The 15,350-nt window shown below is 35.2% G+C and overlaps 1 long non-coding RNA gene across 1 annotated transcript in view; it reads right to left on the bottom strand.

Moving 5' to 3' along the window:
• LOC115495333 (uncharacterized) overlaps positions 1–10,482 on the bottom strand; it is a 75,874-nt gene extending 65,392 nt beyond the window's left edge. Inside the window, exon 1 of the long non-coding RNA XR_012056617.1 lies at positions 10,224–10,482. This is a non-coding gene — a long non-coding RNA (uncharacterized lncRNA). The remainder of the gene's footprint in view (positions 1–10,223) is intronic.
• Positions 10,483–15,350: the final 4,868 nt, after the last annotated feature.

Raw genomic sequence — 15,350 nt, 5'->3', positions numbered from 1 at the left:
GCATAAATCAGACCAGAAAACAAAGAAACGGGAGGTAATAAAGGTGAAGCAAGTTCTGCATAAAATGTTCCAGGAGATTCTAGGTAGATTCTAAAGAGCTAAAGAGCAGTAAATCTGACTTCTACAACAGGTGTGTTGGTGGAAATATAATAAAGAGTAGAACAGGAAGACAAGCAGGTAAATAAGGTGTCGTGGACAACAATCCAGACATTTTTGTAGATCAAGTCAAGACTCACAAATCTATTAGTTTTTTGAAAGAGCCAATGGATGTACTGCTAGGAGCAATCCAGTTGATATAAACTCTACACCTGAACTCCTAATGATCTTCTGGCAAAGGCTCTGTTTTAAAGGTGTTTCTAAAGAGGAAAACATTAACCAGTGGACACTAGGTTTCCAGGTATCTACATTTCCTACATTTCAGAGACTGGGAAGGACAGAAATTAATGGCCAGTTTTCCCAATGTACAAGGGTTAACTGTGGGATCCTATAACACCAACAGAAGAAAACCACAGACACAAAAAACTAAAAAAAAAAAAAAAAAAAGAAAGCCAAAAAACCAAAACAAAACCAAAAAAACACAGGGAGAGAAAGAAATGAGTGATAGCAAAGAAGTGCATAAGTATCTCACAATATGGATTGATTGCATGATAAACTTCTTGATAAAATTTAATTTGATAAATTCAAAGTGATGCAAACAGTAAATACAAAGAGTGAAAAAAATATTTATTACATCTATCCTGTGATGGATGTTAATTTACCTATAGCCTGTCAGGAAAGAGATCTTGAAGTCATTACATATCTTGCAATGATACTTCTATGAAAATGTCAGCTCTGCTTAGCAGCAGCTAAAAAGACAAATAGAAATTAGGAATTATTTGGAAAGCATTAAGAGCTAAGTACAGAAAGCCTTATTGCTATTTAAGAAACCCATGACATTCCTGTAATTGTGGCCACTCTATCTCAAGAAGGATACAGCAGAACAAAACATGATGTAGGAAGGATCAGAGATTAAAATTATCTCCATTTGAAAAAAAATAAATGGACTGGCTTACATGGAAATGTCTCAGAGGGAATACCTTACACACATCAAAGTATGAATATTATGCAAAAAGTCACTATCACTCAATAAGGAAGAGACAATCATCCCATGGAATTTTCAGCTGCAAAATTTAAACAAACCCAGGTGAGCAATATTTCTTAATGTAATATATAATTAAACTGTGAAACTCATCACTGAAGGATATTGAAAAATGAAATGGTATTGAAAAGCTGTTAGAAGAATTCTTGACAGAAGCAATTTTTAAATTATATCAAACAAAAAGATGCACTCATAACATTGAACTGCTCTGCAGATTGCCAGAAGCTGAGAGGGAAAAAGTGGGAAATTATCACATGCACTTCATCTGTCCATAGAGGCATCTCTGCCAGGAGATCTTCCTTCTTCTTCATATGGATATGCCAAAAGCAGGAAGGAATGGAGAAGACGGAAGAAAAGTCAGACTTCACACAGCCACTCTTTCACTGACATATTTCCTTCCTGGAGCCATGACTGTCCACCAGAAGAGCAATTGGCAAGAAAATTGAAGTGTTATCTCAGGTATGTCATAAAAAGCCAAGGACTAATAACCTTATAACCCATTAAACTTCATGCCTTATCTTTGCTTGTATTGGTAAATTATTGCTGTAGTAATTAGGGATAGTACTGTCATATTATGATCTAAGTGTATATTCATTAAAGTTGTATGGAAGACAAAAAAAAACAGTCATAATCCAAAATTGCCATATTATATTCAGATTCTGTGCTAGTAAGACTGTTCTAGTGATCTAGTGATTCTGGAATTTACCAGTTACCTGAAAGCATTACAAGCAGAAAAATGGATACAAATATCTTTTCACATACTCAGTTATAAGATTCACAGGTGAAGCGAGCTTGGAAAAAAGATGGGAGAGGAAAGAAGATAAACTATTTTATTTAATATAATTTTACTTAAACATCCTTAAGGTAATCTAGGATTCAATGCATAGGCTTTAAAACTGAATTAAAACTCATTCTCTCCTCTTCCTCCATTAATTCCTATAAAAATGATATATATAAACATAAATCCTCATCAAATGTGTAAAGCCATTTCTTCCATGCCTCAGGTAGACTGCATATTCTTCACTGACTGGAATGCTCAATTTTGTACATATATCAATATGCATTAATTATCTTCAAAGTCTCCTCTCTTTAAAAGAGAAAGACAAACTTTTTTTCCATGAGGCACTGAAGTATTAGTTTTTTCCAGCTACAGCTGATGTTTCAAAAAATAATTCTATTCAAATGAAAAGTCATCCAAGCTTCATATTAGGTTTGGGCAGACGATTATAAATCATAGCAGGAATTCAGGCTACCTAAGAACAATATTTCTTTATTCTCTTCTGGATGATAAGTCATTTGTACAAAACAAAGGGAAAGTAGAAAGTCTGTAATAAACTAAATAGAGAAAAAATACCAGGACTACCTAGTGCTGAAAACTCATGTTTTCTTCTTGACACTATGCAATCCAGCAAACATCCTTGCTCAGAAGGCTGAAAACTACAGGAAAGCTGCTGGGTTTAAAAGCAAATAGGAAATTTTACAATTTGTATCCATACACCAAAACATGGTGTGGATTTTATTTTATTTTAAATCTGTATATACGTTTTCAGGAGGTTCAGAAACATAAAGTGTTGTGGTCAGTAGGCCAAAAATGCTATAGTCCAGGCTCATGGATGCAGACAGGGAACTTCTGACATTCTGGAACCTTGGATGCTTGAGCACCTCTATGGAAATGCAGCACCTGGCGCATACAAGGGGGTTCTTACAGTGGACACCATCCTTATAAACTCTAGGTATCTAAGTCCCTTAAAAATTTTCTTCACAATGCAAAAGCAGCTGAAGCTGTATTTTAAGAAAATTAAAACATCTGCATGAAGCAAATAAAGAATATTTATTCTTTAAATAGCTAATAACTATTGTTTATAGATGAATCCTTCAGTAGGCGTCTTATTTCTTAAAATCCCTAAACACCTCAAGGTAATGCTGCTAAAAGGAGCTTATAGACTTGATGCTGCTTAAATATTTGTAGCAAGTTGGTAGGATGGATTGCAAAATGCAAACCAAATTTCAAAAACGTGTCTAACAACAGCTTTCAGAGCACTTAAAGGAGTAAGGGACCAAAGCCCCAGGAAAAAGATAATTATTAAATTGCTATTCCCTACTAAAATAACAACCATCACAGGGGAGTGATGCCTAGTACCTGCACAGGGTAGTAGGACCAAACCTGAATAACAAAAGTATCTGAAAAAAATTTCCCCCCGATGAGCTTCTCAGCCCTCAATACTGCACACCTTCTCCTGGAATTTATGGTAAAATGTTTAGAAACTAATTTTGTCTTTAAATAATGTTTTCAATATACAATTTTTATAAAGTTCTTTCATGGTCTTTCACCAGGTAGGAGCTTCAGAAGTTTTTAACCAATGGTGAAGATTTCACTCCCTTTAAAAGAACAAAGTAAATAAAAATCTGACTTCCACATTAAGAAAAATAATTGAGCCACTTCCTGCTGAACTAAGACTACAATTCTTTTGTTCTGATTCAAACTTTCCTACACCAAAGTCACCAAAATGTGTTAGCTTTGCAAGACTTCTCAGTCTTTTTTGTTCTGAAGATATTTCTATCATGATTCTGTCTAAGAGAACGTATGCCTTAGAACATGTAGTTGCATTTTTAAGTCCTGTGCACATAACAAAAGCGAATCTTTCTTCTTAGTTTAGAGAATTCAAAATAAAATCATCATTAATTTGAGTAAATAGCAGATTTTTCATATGTAGTATTTCTTATTTGCAGCATACCTCAAGTGCTTTTTCTAGAGAAATGAATGAAATATAAAAATCCAGTCTCAGTACAACAGGCTTTAATTATTAGTCACTTTTGGCCAATAGTAAAGAAATTGCCAGATAATAAATGATACCAGAAGACAGAGATGGTTCTGCAGTTTTCTAGTTCTGTCAGTCAAAATCAAAAATAGCTGCCATACACATTTATTAAGCCATATATGAAGATTAAGGAAGTAGGAATGAAGTGCAAGAATTGGGGTTTTTTCTATTATAATTTCAGAATTTTGGAAAGAAAAACATGTGTTAAAGATCACATTTCTGCAATACATACTTGCCCCTATTTCCATACATTTTACCTTTCTAATCTGTGAAATACAAGAGAAAAAAAAATCCAATTTCCATGTTGCTCAGTGCTACAGATGCTGCTGCTATGGAAACTACCCTTCATGTGCCAGAAATGAAGACATACAGTTGATGTACAGTTACTGCAATGCAAAGCAGCATTACTTTTTAATTTTTCCATTAAAAGTCTAATATAAATGCCTAAAACATTGCTCCAATGCATTATGCATTCTTCTACTTCCAGTGAGCTCCATAACACTTTTGACTACAGAAGGTTGTGAGAGATTTCCATGGAGCTGTCAGCTCATTGTCTGAGGCATACAAAAGAACATTGTGTAGTGGAAGTTGGAAAACACAGGACTCTATAATAACCTGCTTGTTTATAAAACTGAAATGATGACATTTATCTAATAACAGCTCTAGCTGGAATCTATGTATCCTTGAAAAACAAAGTAAGGAATAATGAATGTTGCTGCAACATCTAGCCTAGTGTGAAGCTCAGGGGTAAAGAGAAAATGACCTCTTCTCCCCCAGCTTATATTTTGAGCTTGGACTTCTTTTCTCCTCTTCTTTAAAGGTCACTGTTCACATGTCTCCTGTAAATGTCTAACAATTTTGGTTTTATCTCTCTAATTCACACTATGATAAAATTATGAGAATGAGTCGGCCCTCATTTCTCAGCTGTGCAGACTCACTCTTCTGTGAGAAATATTTTAATTATTAGTACTGCCCATATTCTACCACAATTATAACTGTTTAGATATGAAGTCATGCTTTTGTTCTGTTTCTGTGCAACATCTTCTTAAACCATTACCACAACCTACATTTGTCTCTTCAGAATTTCTCAGTTGAATTTCTACAGAAAAATTCAAGAAAAATAATAATAGAAGGCAAAGAGCAGTCCAAAGAACCACAATAAGTCTTATTAATTCAGGAATTGTTGAGATGTTAAAAAAGTGAAATTATAACACAGGGACAAGTGATGAAAAATAATTCCCATAGTGACTTAAACCACTGTTTTTATTTTTTCCCATGCTCATGAAGAAAAGAAATTTCTTCACTTTTTTCAGATTTTGAAGAAAAGACAGAATTTTGAACAATAATAATTCCTATTTTAATAAAAAAATCTAATTTTTAAAATAGTTAATAGTTCTGGAAAAGTCTAAATCCAGGCTTGTGGGTGTGTTTTTATAAACATAATTACAATGGTGAAAGACTGTGTGCTCCCCACCCCTGAACAAGTAACTCAGTAAAACCAAAGGGTGAACTCCAAAAATTACAGGCATATTACTGGGGCCACAGGCTCCTCAGCACCTAAATGTCATACCCTTCATACAACAGCTTCTTTAACTCAACCCCCAGAAATGGTGTCAGGAGGAAATCCTCTGGCCTGTGAATATCAGAGTAATTTTAACATAGAAGTAAAGGCAGGATAAAAATAAAACACTAGCTGCATTGGGAATGGTGTTATTAGAAACCAGTCACATGCAGGAGTTGGAGATAGGACATCAGAGTGCTGTCCATAACATGAGCTGGGAAGGACAGAAAGAACTTAAGAGTTCTTGCTCTCAGTGGCACTCCCCACACAACAGCCTCCAATAGCTTTTTATTACACAAATTCTCACAGTAGAAGTGTGAATGGACTTGGGATTTTGCTGAGAGATAAATTGGAAGGATGCAGAGCCTTCCTAATCCCAATCACACAGAGATAAACCACTCCTGTGCAGGGTGTTTTGCTCTGCAGGATGGGCTAGCAGTCTTTGCTTTTATTCTTCTCCTAGAAGGATAAAAACGTGTGGAAGTGTTGAAGGTTTAGCAAACCTGAACCTCCTTTTCCACTCTTCATCAGCATATTTTTGCCAGGCTTTTCTAAACTTAGACCCATTGTACAACACATAGAATCTTTTGAAAATTTCAGAACATCATTCTAGAGAGGCTATGGGGAAATCGAAGTAAGGAATTTTTCGAGACTCTCAGTGAGAATAGAGTTTCCTTGCACTGGAGTGAAGAAATTGTCAGCATCCCATCTAGATCCTGTAATCTCAGTCTCTTTCAACAACACAGAAGGATAAAAGTACCTAAACTACAGTTTAGCCCATGTTAAGTAGAGTGCAAACTTCATTAATACTTGGAGCACTTTAAATCAATATTTAGACATTTAATTATTTTGTTCATTTTACCTGAATATATTAGTAAAGCCTGATAAAACTATTAAGGCTCCCTACGATTAACATACTTGAAACAGCAAAAGGTGGCAATTAGATAGAAATCTACTTGCTTTTCTGGTCTACCATAAAATTTGCATAATTTCTCAATTATTTTATTATTTGAGATATATACAAAAAGTGGTTTTCTGCTTTTTAATTGTAAGCTATATTCTACATGTATTAAAACCCCCTGCCTTATGAATATTTTGAGTAAAATATAAAAATATTTTTGGCTGTGTCAAATTCATAAAATTTTTGCTTCTTCTGCCACCAAAAGGTGCTCATGTATCAAAGATCATTAAGTGAGACTTGTGATTTTCTAATCAAAAATATATTTACAGATTATATTGCAAATTAGAACTTTTGAAGACATAATTATTTTTCTAGCAGTTCAAAATCATTTAGCTAACTTCACACTCTCTTAGATAATGAGACTTTCCCCTCTGCTTTTTGCAAAGCTAAAGCCATACCAAGGATTTTCTGCTGTATAAATACAAATTACCAAGTAGATCTCAACACACAGATATGACTGGAAGTTTACTTCAGAGGATTCTGGATCATAACAATGTAACTTTTGTTTGAGCTTCAATATCAAAATATTGAATGCACAGTCAGAAGGGTGCCCATCACAATCTCAATATAATTACTGTCTTTATTCTCAGTTGAACCTGTTTTCTTGGAGCTATTGTTGAAAATAAACTCTTTAATTGCCTGGAGGAATATAAAAGACCCACAGAAAGTTATTCTGGGTGGGTTCCAGTCATGTAATCATCCAATCATGTAATCAGAAAGTGGGTTCTAGTCATGTAATCACCTTTTTCTTTCTGTTTCTAAGAGCCATACTGACCTTAACAACATGGGAGAATGAGCCATATTCTAGAAAGAATATCACAAAAAAGAGAGGAGGATAAAAGACACAATCACTCTATCCTTCCCAAGAATTTGCTCACGATTTTCCAGAGATGAATATCAGGACATACTGATTCACAGAGGTGGAGACAGGAGAAAGGAAACCTGGTATTTTCAGTCCAAATCTGTGTAATTTTGACTGTTGCTTCAACAGTGATGAACTTCCCTTAGCTTATATAATAGCTATATGGACCAGACCTCCTACAAAAAAAGTTCTCTCACTAGTTCCACAGCTGATGTTTAATAGCACAGGGTTTTTTATTCTGCTGCTGGACTAACAAAATTCCATGGACATAACTGTGTGGTCTATGTCTAACATTGGGTCAAAAATGGGCTCTGGCCAATTTTGGAAGTTCTATTGCTCCATGCAAAAAAAGAAAATATGCAAAAGTGGACTTTGTTGCCTGAAGGCTATGAAAGCAATATTTGTTTGACTTGCTTATCAATAAACATCCTCAGCTGTTGGAAATATTATTATGACAGTGCCATGGCTATATTTGGGTCTGTACCTGTGTTTTTGACAAGAGGTTGATATTTGCTGGTTCTGTAAGAAAGGGTGACAATGTATGCATGAGATTGTACTATCAACCTGAAATGGAGTTAAATATTAATAGGTAAAGCTAAAAAATGAATGTTAGAAGAACTGAGATTAAAAGGTGAAACTTTAATCTGGTCAGAACATAATAATGTGATTCTCATCAAAGAAAGACAAAGCTTCCAAGGGGCGTAGAAGGCAAACATAGAAAAACATCTATAATATGCCCAAACTAGTAAATATATTATTAGATTCCAGTGAAAGATCTCCTGCTAAAGCAGGATTATACAAACATTATCTGAACTCTAAGAAACCTCACTCAAAGAATACAGAAGTGACCTTTTTGTTTTCATGACACTTTTATGAGGCTTGTGTATGATGGAAGCAACTCAGCTTCAAAAATGCTCTAAAAAATATGTCCTAAACATTTCCAAGGAATAATGATACACCCACTTGTCCTTTCTGCTAGATGCAAGAGCTGCTGCAGGAGGTCAGGGAAGAAGTTCAGTAATTTGAAATATAAATAAATGAATTTTCTTTGAAATTAACATACCAGGAAAAAATCCACAAAAACCCAAAATAACAACAGTGCTAGAATTCTGTGTTGTAAGGAAATTTGTTATAGTTTGGTCTTTGTGAATTTGATGTGTTATTTATATAAAATAAAGCAATTTCTGGATATGCATCTCAATATTAACTGTTCAAAAGAGATGCACACTTTCAGGGGCAGCTTGTTATAAAGAAATAAGTTTACAACAGTTAAACTCGGATATTGAGACTGAAATAGTTCATTAACTCTCCAACAATTATGCCTGAAGTCCTGTTAAATGGGACAACATGAGATTTTAACAGCTGCTTTCTGGTTACCAAAAGTTATTAGGGTTTTGATTTTTGTCTTTTTAGTGCGAGTTATTTGTTTTTTTCTTTTTTGTTTTAACAAAGAAGAAAAACCACAAAAAGTCTTAAGCATATTCTGTATGTAGAGAAAAGTCTAATCCTGACAATGATTAATTGATGCTATGGACGAGAAAGCATCTAAAGCTCAGAGGACTATGGTGGTGAAACTACAGTTCATTTAAAAAATAAATAAATAATGAGACTTCATTAGCTTACACTGAAGTGGAGAAACTTAAAAGTCTTCTCTAAGTTAAAAGCTGTAACAAAGAAAGCAAAGGAGGCAAAGAAACAAAGGAGCTAAGGAAATAGAAGAATGTCTTGTGAAATTAAGCAGTGGGCTTTTTTTCCTTCTCCCCATCTTTGACAACGGAGGAAGTCAATGAAAATGATAGACTGATGTTCAAGAAATATAACTTGATTATTCTAGCAGCAGTGAAAGGGAAATGCTGCAAATAATTCATCAGAATACCACAGAATCAAAAAGATTTTAAAAAGAAAAAAGAAAAAAAAAAAGCCCATGACAATATACTGTATATTCTGGCATGATAAGTTGCTTCACACAGCAGAGAATTTATACAAGCTGTATGATACATCTCATTAAAGGAGCAACCACCAAAAGTAACTTCTGATTTGCTATGTGCTGCTCAATCTATCAAATCCCAGCCTCTTCAAACTTGTAATGCTGCCACTAAAAAAAGTGTTGAGATATGTCACCTTATTTTGAAATACCTTATAGCAAAATAATATCTTCCACATTACAAAGTACTTTGTTTACTGAACGACAGTGTGTTAACTACACTCAGCATAAAATGCTGCAGTAAACAGGGTTATTTTCCACTGATTTTTAGTGCACAGTGATGGGTGTATGCTAGCCCAATGCTTCTTATCTGACATGGCAGATAAATTGACAAAAATTTTTAGGATGCCTGATTAAATTGATAGATTAGGAGGTGTTCCACAACAGAGGAATAAGATGCAACAGTACAACGTTGCTAAGCTTAAGAAATGAGAGAAGGAGAAGAGCTGTACAAATAGATTAATTATAGTATCTGCTCTTTCACAGAGTCTTACATTTTATTTTCTGTTTCAATAGTCAAAGATGAAAGGAAAGAGAAACATTTTGTTTACTCAATTGATAATGTTTACTTCCTGGAAATAGAAGATGATGTGTCAAGTGAATGCTACTGAACTATGTAGCCTTATAGAAATTTTTATAAAAGTTAGCACAAAACTGTTCAGTGGGAAAGTAATTTCTATACTGAAACTCTCAGAACTGCAGAGTCATAAAACTTGTATTACCAAAATAAGAATTAAGAAAACAAAGAGCCATAACCTTATCAGCTTATAAACAGTGTGAAACAAAAAGCTGCATATTTACAGAGATCTCAGCGAAGTGTCCAAGCCTCAAATGTTCAGAGCTACAGTCTATTTTTTTAATTTAAAAAATTAATATAAAATAAAATAAAAAACATTACCTCAGTCAAGAGTCGAGTTTATGCTGCTATCAGAGATGTGACTGCTTCCAGGGAAAGCAGAGCAGGTATGCTAACTTTGTTTATTTGGGTGGCTGATAACAGCACAGCTAGCAGCCCAGGAAGCCATAAGGTTGAATGATTATCTAGGCAATACACCTGTGGCAGGTGTTACTATGGTTTCAAGGTGTTTGCCATCTGAACCAAGCAGCCCACATTTACAGGACCTAGGCCAGAGCTTCATCATTATGATTTCATTTGTTTCCTCATCAAATTTTTTGCCTCTAGTCTTGTGGTCTTAAAACCAGCCCCGCCACTCATCAAGATTTGTTATACTGTTTAAAAAGGAGCAAGCCACAGATAAGATGCAATTTAGGAAGAAATTTTTAATAACCTCTCAGCTGTTAATTGCTGCTTCCCAAAAGAGACCAGAGACAAGAGTGTATGTGTATGAATGTTCCTCCTCCCCTCCATTCCCGGGAAAAAGCTGACACACGTCCCAGCTGGTTAGTTGCCATTGCCAAGAACATCAAAGAGGAAATGCACTTGCACAAACAGCTTAGATGACACCAGACAGCTGGGGTTTGGCTCTTCCTTTTCCTTCCATTTCTGGTAGCTGTGCTTACCTCCAAGGAACAGAGCTCAGGAGGAGAGCTACAGTTGAGTTTTGTTCCATTCAGTCTCTTAGCATCAATCCCCATCCCTGACATTCCCAAAAGGCAGCTAGGCTTAGGCAGGAATCTTCCACCCACTGTTTGTGCCTGACAAAAAATCCTGTTGACTTGGCAAGCTAAAATAAGGCTTAAGACATAATGTAAATGCTTCTCTGATTGTATAAAGCAGGCTTTTGACTGGAGCAGAATTATTTATTTAAAAGTTACGTTTCAGTAGTGAATTTTAGGTTAGATTTAGATTGTAGTTTGTTGCATTTAGAAAACTAAACCTCCCAACAAGGAATCCATTCTTCACTTGCAGCCATGTTTCTCATGATAAAGATGAGGGACATGTCCTCTTTCAAAATAAACTTGTACTCCTGTAGCTTCTGCCATTTCTCCCTCTCCTGCCAGACTTTTCTTTCACCAAATGATTTGTTCACAGTACCTAAATATGTCTCTCCCTCAGTTCTAGCCCATATTTTAGTCTTTGTCATGTAGTTGAATCTATTCTTATCAATGTCTCTGATGACTGTTCCCCAGCCAAAATTCATCCCAGTTTTGACTTGTCAGACATTCTTCAGTAGCTCTGTGATCTACTTGGAACAACAGAATTCCAAAAGTCTATGTCAAAAAGACATCACACATGCAGAACAAGTAGATTTGACCACAATTCTGTTTCAAGCAACATTTCAGACAATGAAAAAGGTTCAGCACATCCAAGGAGACTTTTAATCTCCCCATAAGCACTTTTCAATACTTGAAAAGTTAGGATACTCCATGGATCACTGTGATCACTACAGACAGCCATAACAGGATGTATCCACTTTCACATTTTTGTAGATCCACCTTGATAACTAATACCTAAATAGTTCACATTATTTTTCCACTGCACCTTGAAGAAAGTAATCTCTAATTCATCCTTTCAGATAAAATGATTGCTTTCTTTGGTCTTGATTGCTAGGATACGACTTCCACAAACTTGGCTGCTATGCTTTTTATCATCTTAAACAAAAAAACTTATCTTCCTTCATCAAGGGAGCTCAAGAAGTGGCTACAAATGTTATGCTGGTGTATCTGTGCTTAAATTAGATCATCTTAAGCATCTCCATCTCACTACCAATTTGTCCTTCTCTTCTATGTCAAAGAGGATCTATTTATTCTCATATTCATAAAGACACCACTGCCATCACTGATTGAGTACAAGGCTGACTATTCTCTTGTTACCTCCCATCACTTAAATCTTTAAAGTATCTTTATCCTTTTCTGGATTAGAATAGCAGCAACACTTTAAACTGTGACAGTCATTTCTGGAGTGCTCATCTGAAATGCAGGCAGATGTCCCAGAGAACATATTTGCAAAATGATTAGCTCTGGAAGATTTGAGCTGCAAAAATGTCTGGTATATGATTTGGAACTCTCTACATTACAGAGACAGCCAAAACTTTGGGATCAAACAATGTCATATAAACAGGAAAAATAAAGGGGGGCTGGTTTAGTTCTGAAACTTGAAAAACATCAATGAACAAAGGAAAAAAATTCAAAGTGACCAACCCAAAAAACATTTTCAGAAGCAGCAGCTGGTATTACAATTAATAAAGTACAGAAATTAAGAAAGGAGAGATTAATGAAAACTCATGAAGAGAGATAAAGAGTAAGAGGTAACTGAGACAACAGTGAGGAAAATAATGGGCTAAAGTACAAAAGAACATTGCTAATATGGGCCAAAGCAGTATGAAATACTGGAAAGGAAAAGCCAGACTGAAAAAAACAGAAAAAAAACCCAAAAAAACAAAACAAAACAAAACAAAACAAAACAAAAAAAAACCCAAAAAACCAGCTATAACACTGTCAAGTGGGAAATCAATTCTTCAGGAAAATATGGCATGTTTTAGAAAAACAAGAGTAGCAGGCAGACTGACAATCACAGTGCAGAGGAATCACATGAAAACTTTTGAAAGAGCATGAGGAACCAGAGTGATGATTTGAAGGAGTTAGGGAGGAACAAAATTGGAAAAGTAATTGACAGGGTTAGAAGTGTGCCATCCATTAATGAATGTTTTTAAAATTTAAAACAAATGAGTCTTTCCTTCCTTTTCAGTCCCCACCATTCCTCTGCAGATAGAAAATAAAATATCCTGGAGCCAAGCAGGTATGATTCCTGTGTTGCTCTGTGCCAAACAGTCCGGTGTTCCCACAAAGAAACTTGATCCATCATAGACAAGAGTTCTTGACTGACAAGAATACAGTTTCATAAAAACAAAAGATGTCACTAAGTCAGCCTGTCAAATTATCTGCAAACTGAAGCAGACCTTTTCTTTTATGATATGTTTGTAGACTGAGACTCTAAGAACTTTGCTACTAAACTCTTTGATTGTGATGGGCAGTAATTTAAACTAGGTATGCATCATTTACACTACACTGAGTTTCAGTAAGTTTCTATAAAATACTTTATCCTGTTCAATAATAGTTCTACAGTCTGTGCTTCAAAACTGTCTTAATTTTCTTAAACATAATAGCAACTTCAATTGCATTTTCCCGATAAACTGATATGAAACAAAAAGAAACCTGTATAAAGGAGTAACTTATATAAGCACACCAAGCAAACACTACTTGTTATAATATATTTCACTTACAATATATAACACAGCTTTTTTAAAATTATATCCTTTATTACAGCATAAGGTATTCTTTGCAGACTTTCATTAAAAATAAAGAACAATAGTAGATGATATTGCACCATTGAAAAAAAAATACCCAGAGAATGTCAGAGTCATACTGTCATTTAAAAATGTAACAAAACTACCCATTTAATGGAATCACAAAGTCTCCCAGGCTGGAAAAGGCTTTCAAGACTATCAAGTCCAACTTTTTAGTGACAATCAACATCACTGGCTAAAATCCAGTTTGTAACACAAAGATATTTAGCAAGTTATCACGTCCATGTTTTAAGAAAAAAAAAAAAAAAAAAAAAAAAAAAAAAAAAAGAGAGAAATTCGTCTGCTATTGAAATCCTTTTTTCCAGGAACCCCATGGGAGCAAGACAGTGTATTGTCTCTTAGAACATGGCTTTTAAAATTCACTCTGACTGCTGTATATTATGATTGGCTCAGGCATTTGAGCCAGCATACAATGAATACACTTGTAATTTTTGCAGTCACAGAGCAATGAATGTTCCATGTTATTTTGCTTGTTGCCTATATGTAGAGAGCAATTTGTGTGGAGAACATTACTGTATCTGTCATGTTCCATCTGAAAGCACTGATGCAGAACTGCTTGGAGACAGCAGCGCTGTGGTATTGATGCTCATGGCAGAAGAGATTTAGATACCATGAAAAGCTAATGGTGTTAACTGAAGAATTCTTCAATTCACTTCAGCAGAAAGGAAACATTTAAAGGAGGATTAGTTTTAGAATAAATGACAAAAATTCAACACATTGAGACTGTGCAAAGTGCATATTGTAGCAATTATGGGGACTTTTTGATACAGTACTGACGAGCCAAATTATGGCTGTGCTGTATATTGCTCTACAGCATAGACAACTGCCTTTACAAGGGATAACTTCTTACTTTATGGGCTGCTATAAAATTATCTTTGTGCTTTAAACAAACATTCTGCAACTGTGCACAGAAATAAGCACCTGGAAAAACTCCCAGTTTCCTTTAGCCTATGCACTTCTTACTCATCCTAAAAGATTTATCTTCTCCATTTCTCCTCTGAGGTGGGCAACAGAGGTAAAACCAAATTAATTTTGCTGCCTCTTGTTTGGGCTAGAGAGAAATGACTGCAATAAGAAGTGACAATTCTGCTGTGGTGAAGTATGTACAGGATCTGGGCAAGAAGTTATGCTCCCCTGTGCTGGAAGAAATGATCTGAAGCGGTCTTCAAAAAAAAGTGTTTTAGAAAACAATAAAGAAAAGATGGAAGGAATGTTCTGCTCTGTCCTGCACAGACAGAAACCCTGACCTTGGACAATGAGGGCGAGTTAGGAGTGAAGTGCCAGGTTCAAAGCATACCCAGGACTGGCTCTGTTGTGTCACAGTGACCTGGATTCTCTCATCTCATCGGTTCCAGGAAGGAAAGGAGTTTTGACTCTGTGTTGAGTAGGACTGTCATCAATTCACAAATAAGTACTGCCTAAGAACATAAGGTTAATTAAGGACTTGGAGCTGAAATATCCTGTCTCTTAACAAAGCCATCATAATGTGGTATTCCTGCTCTGCTTTTCTTTTAAAGGATAATAAAATTTGACATGCATTTATTACAATATGTGTAGGTATGTAGACATGAACATACACATAAATTTAGTCAAACTCCAGAATATTAGAATGAACAGAAGAAGAAAACAAAGAGCAGTAACTCTTACTATGAGAGCACCCACTCTCAGTCCTACATTTGAAATACTGCTGAGGATATTTTCTCCCAGCTACATCAATTATTTCTCATTAAAGCAAAGCTATTCACTTTCAAATATCA

The sequence above is a fragment of the Taeniopygia guttata genome, chromosome 5 (genome assembly GCF_048771995.1).
Source record: "Taeniopygia guttata chromosome 5, bTaeGut7.mat, whole genome shotgun sequence".
NCBI lineage: Eukaryota > Metazoa > Chordata > Aves > Passeriformes > Estrildidae > Taeniopygia > Taeniopygia guttata.
Note: the sequence above shows the minus strand (reverse complement) of the source record. Positions and strands in the feature narration are given on the sequence as shown.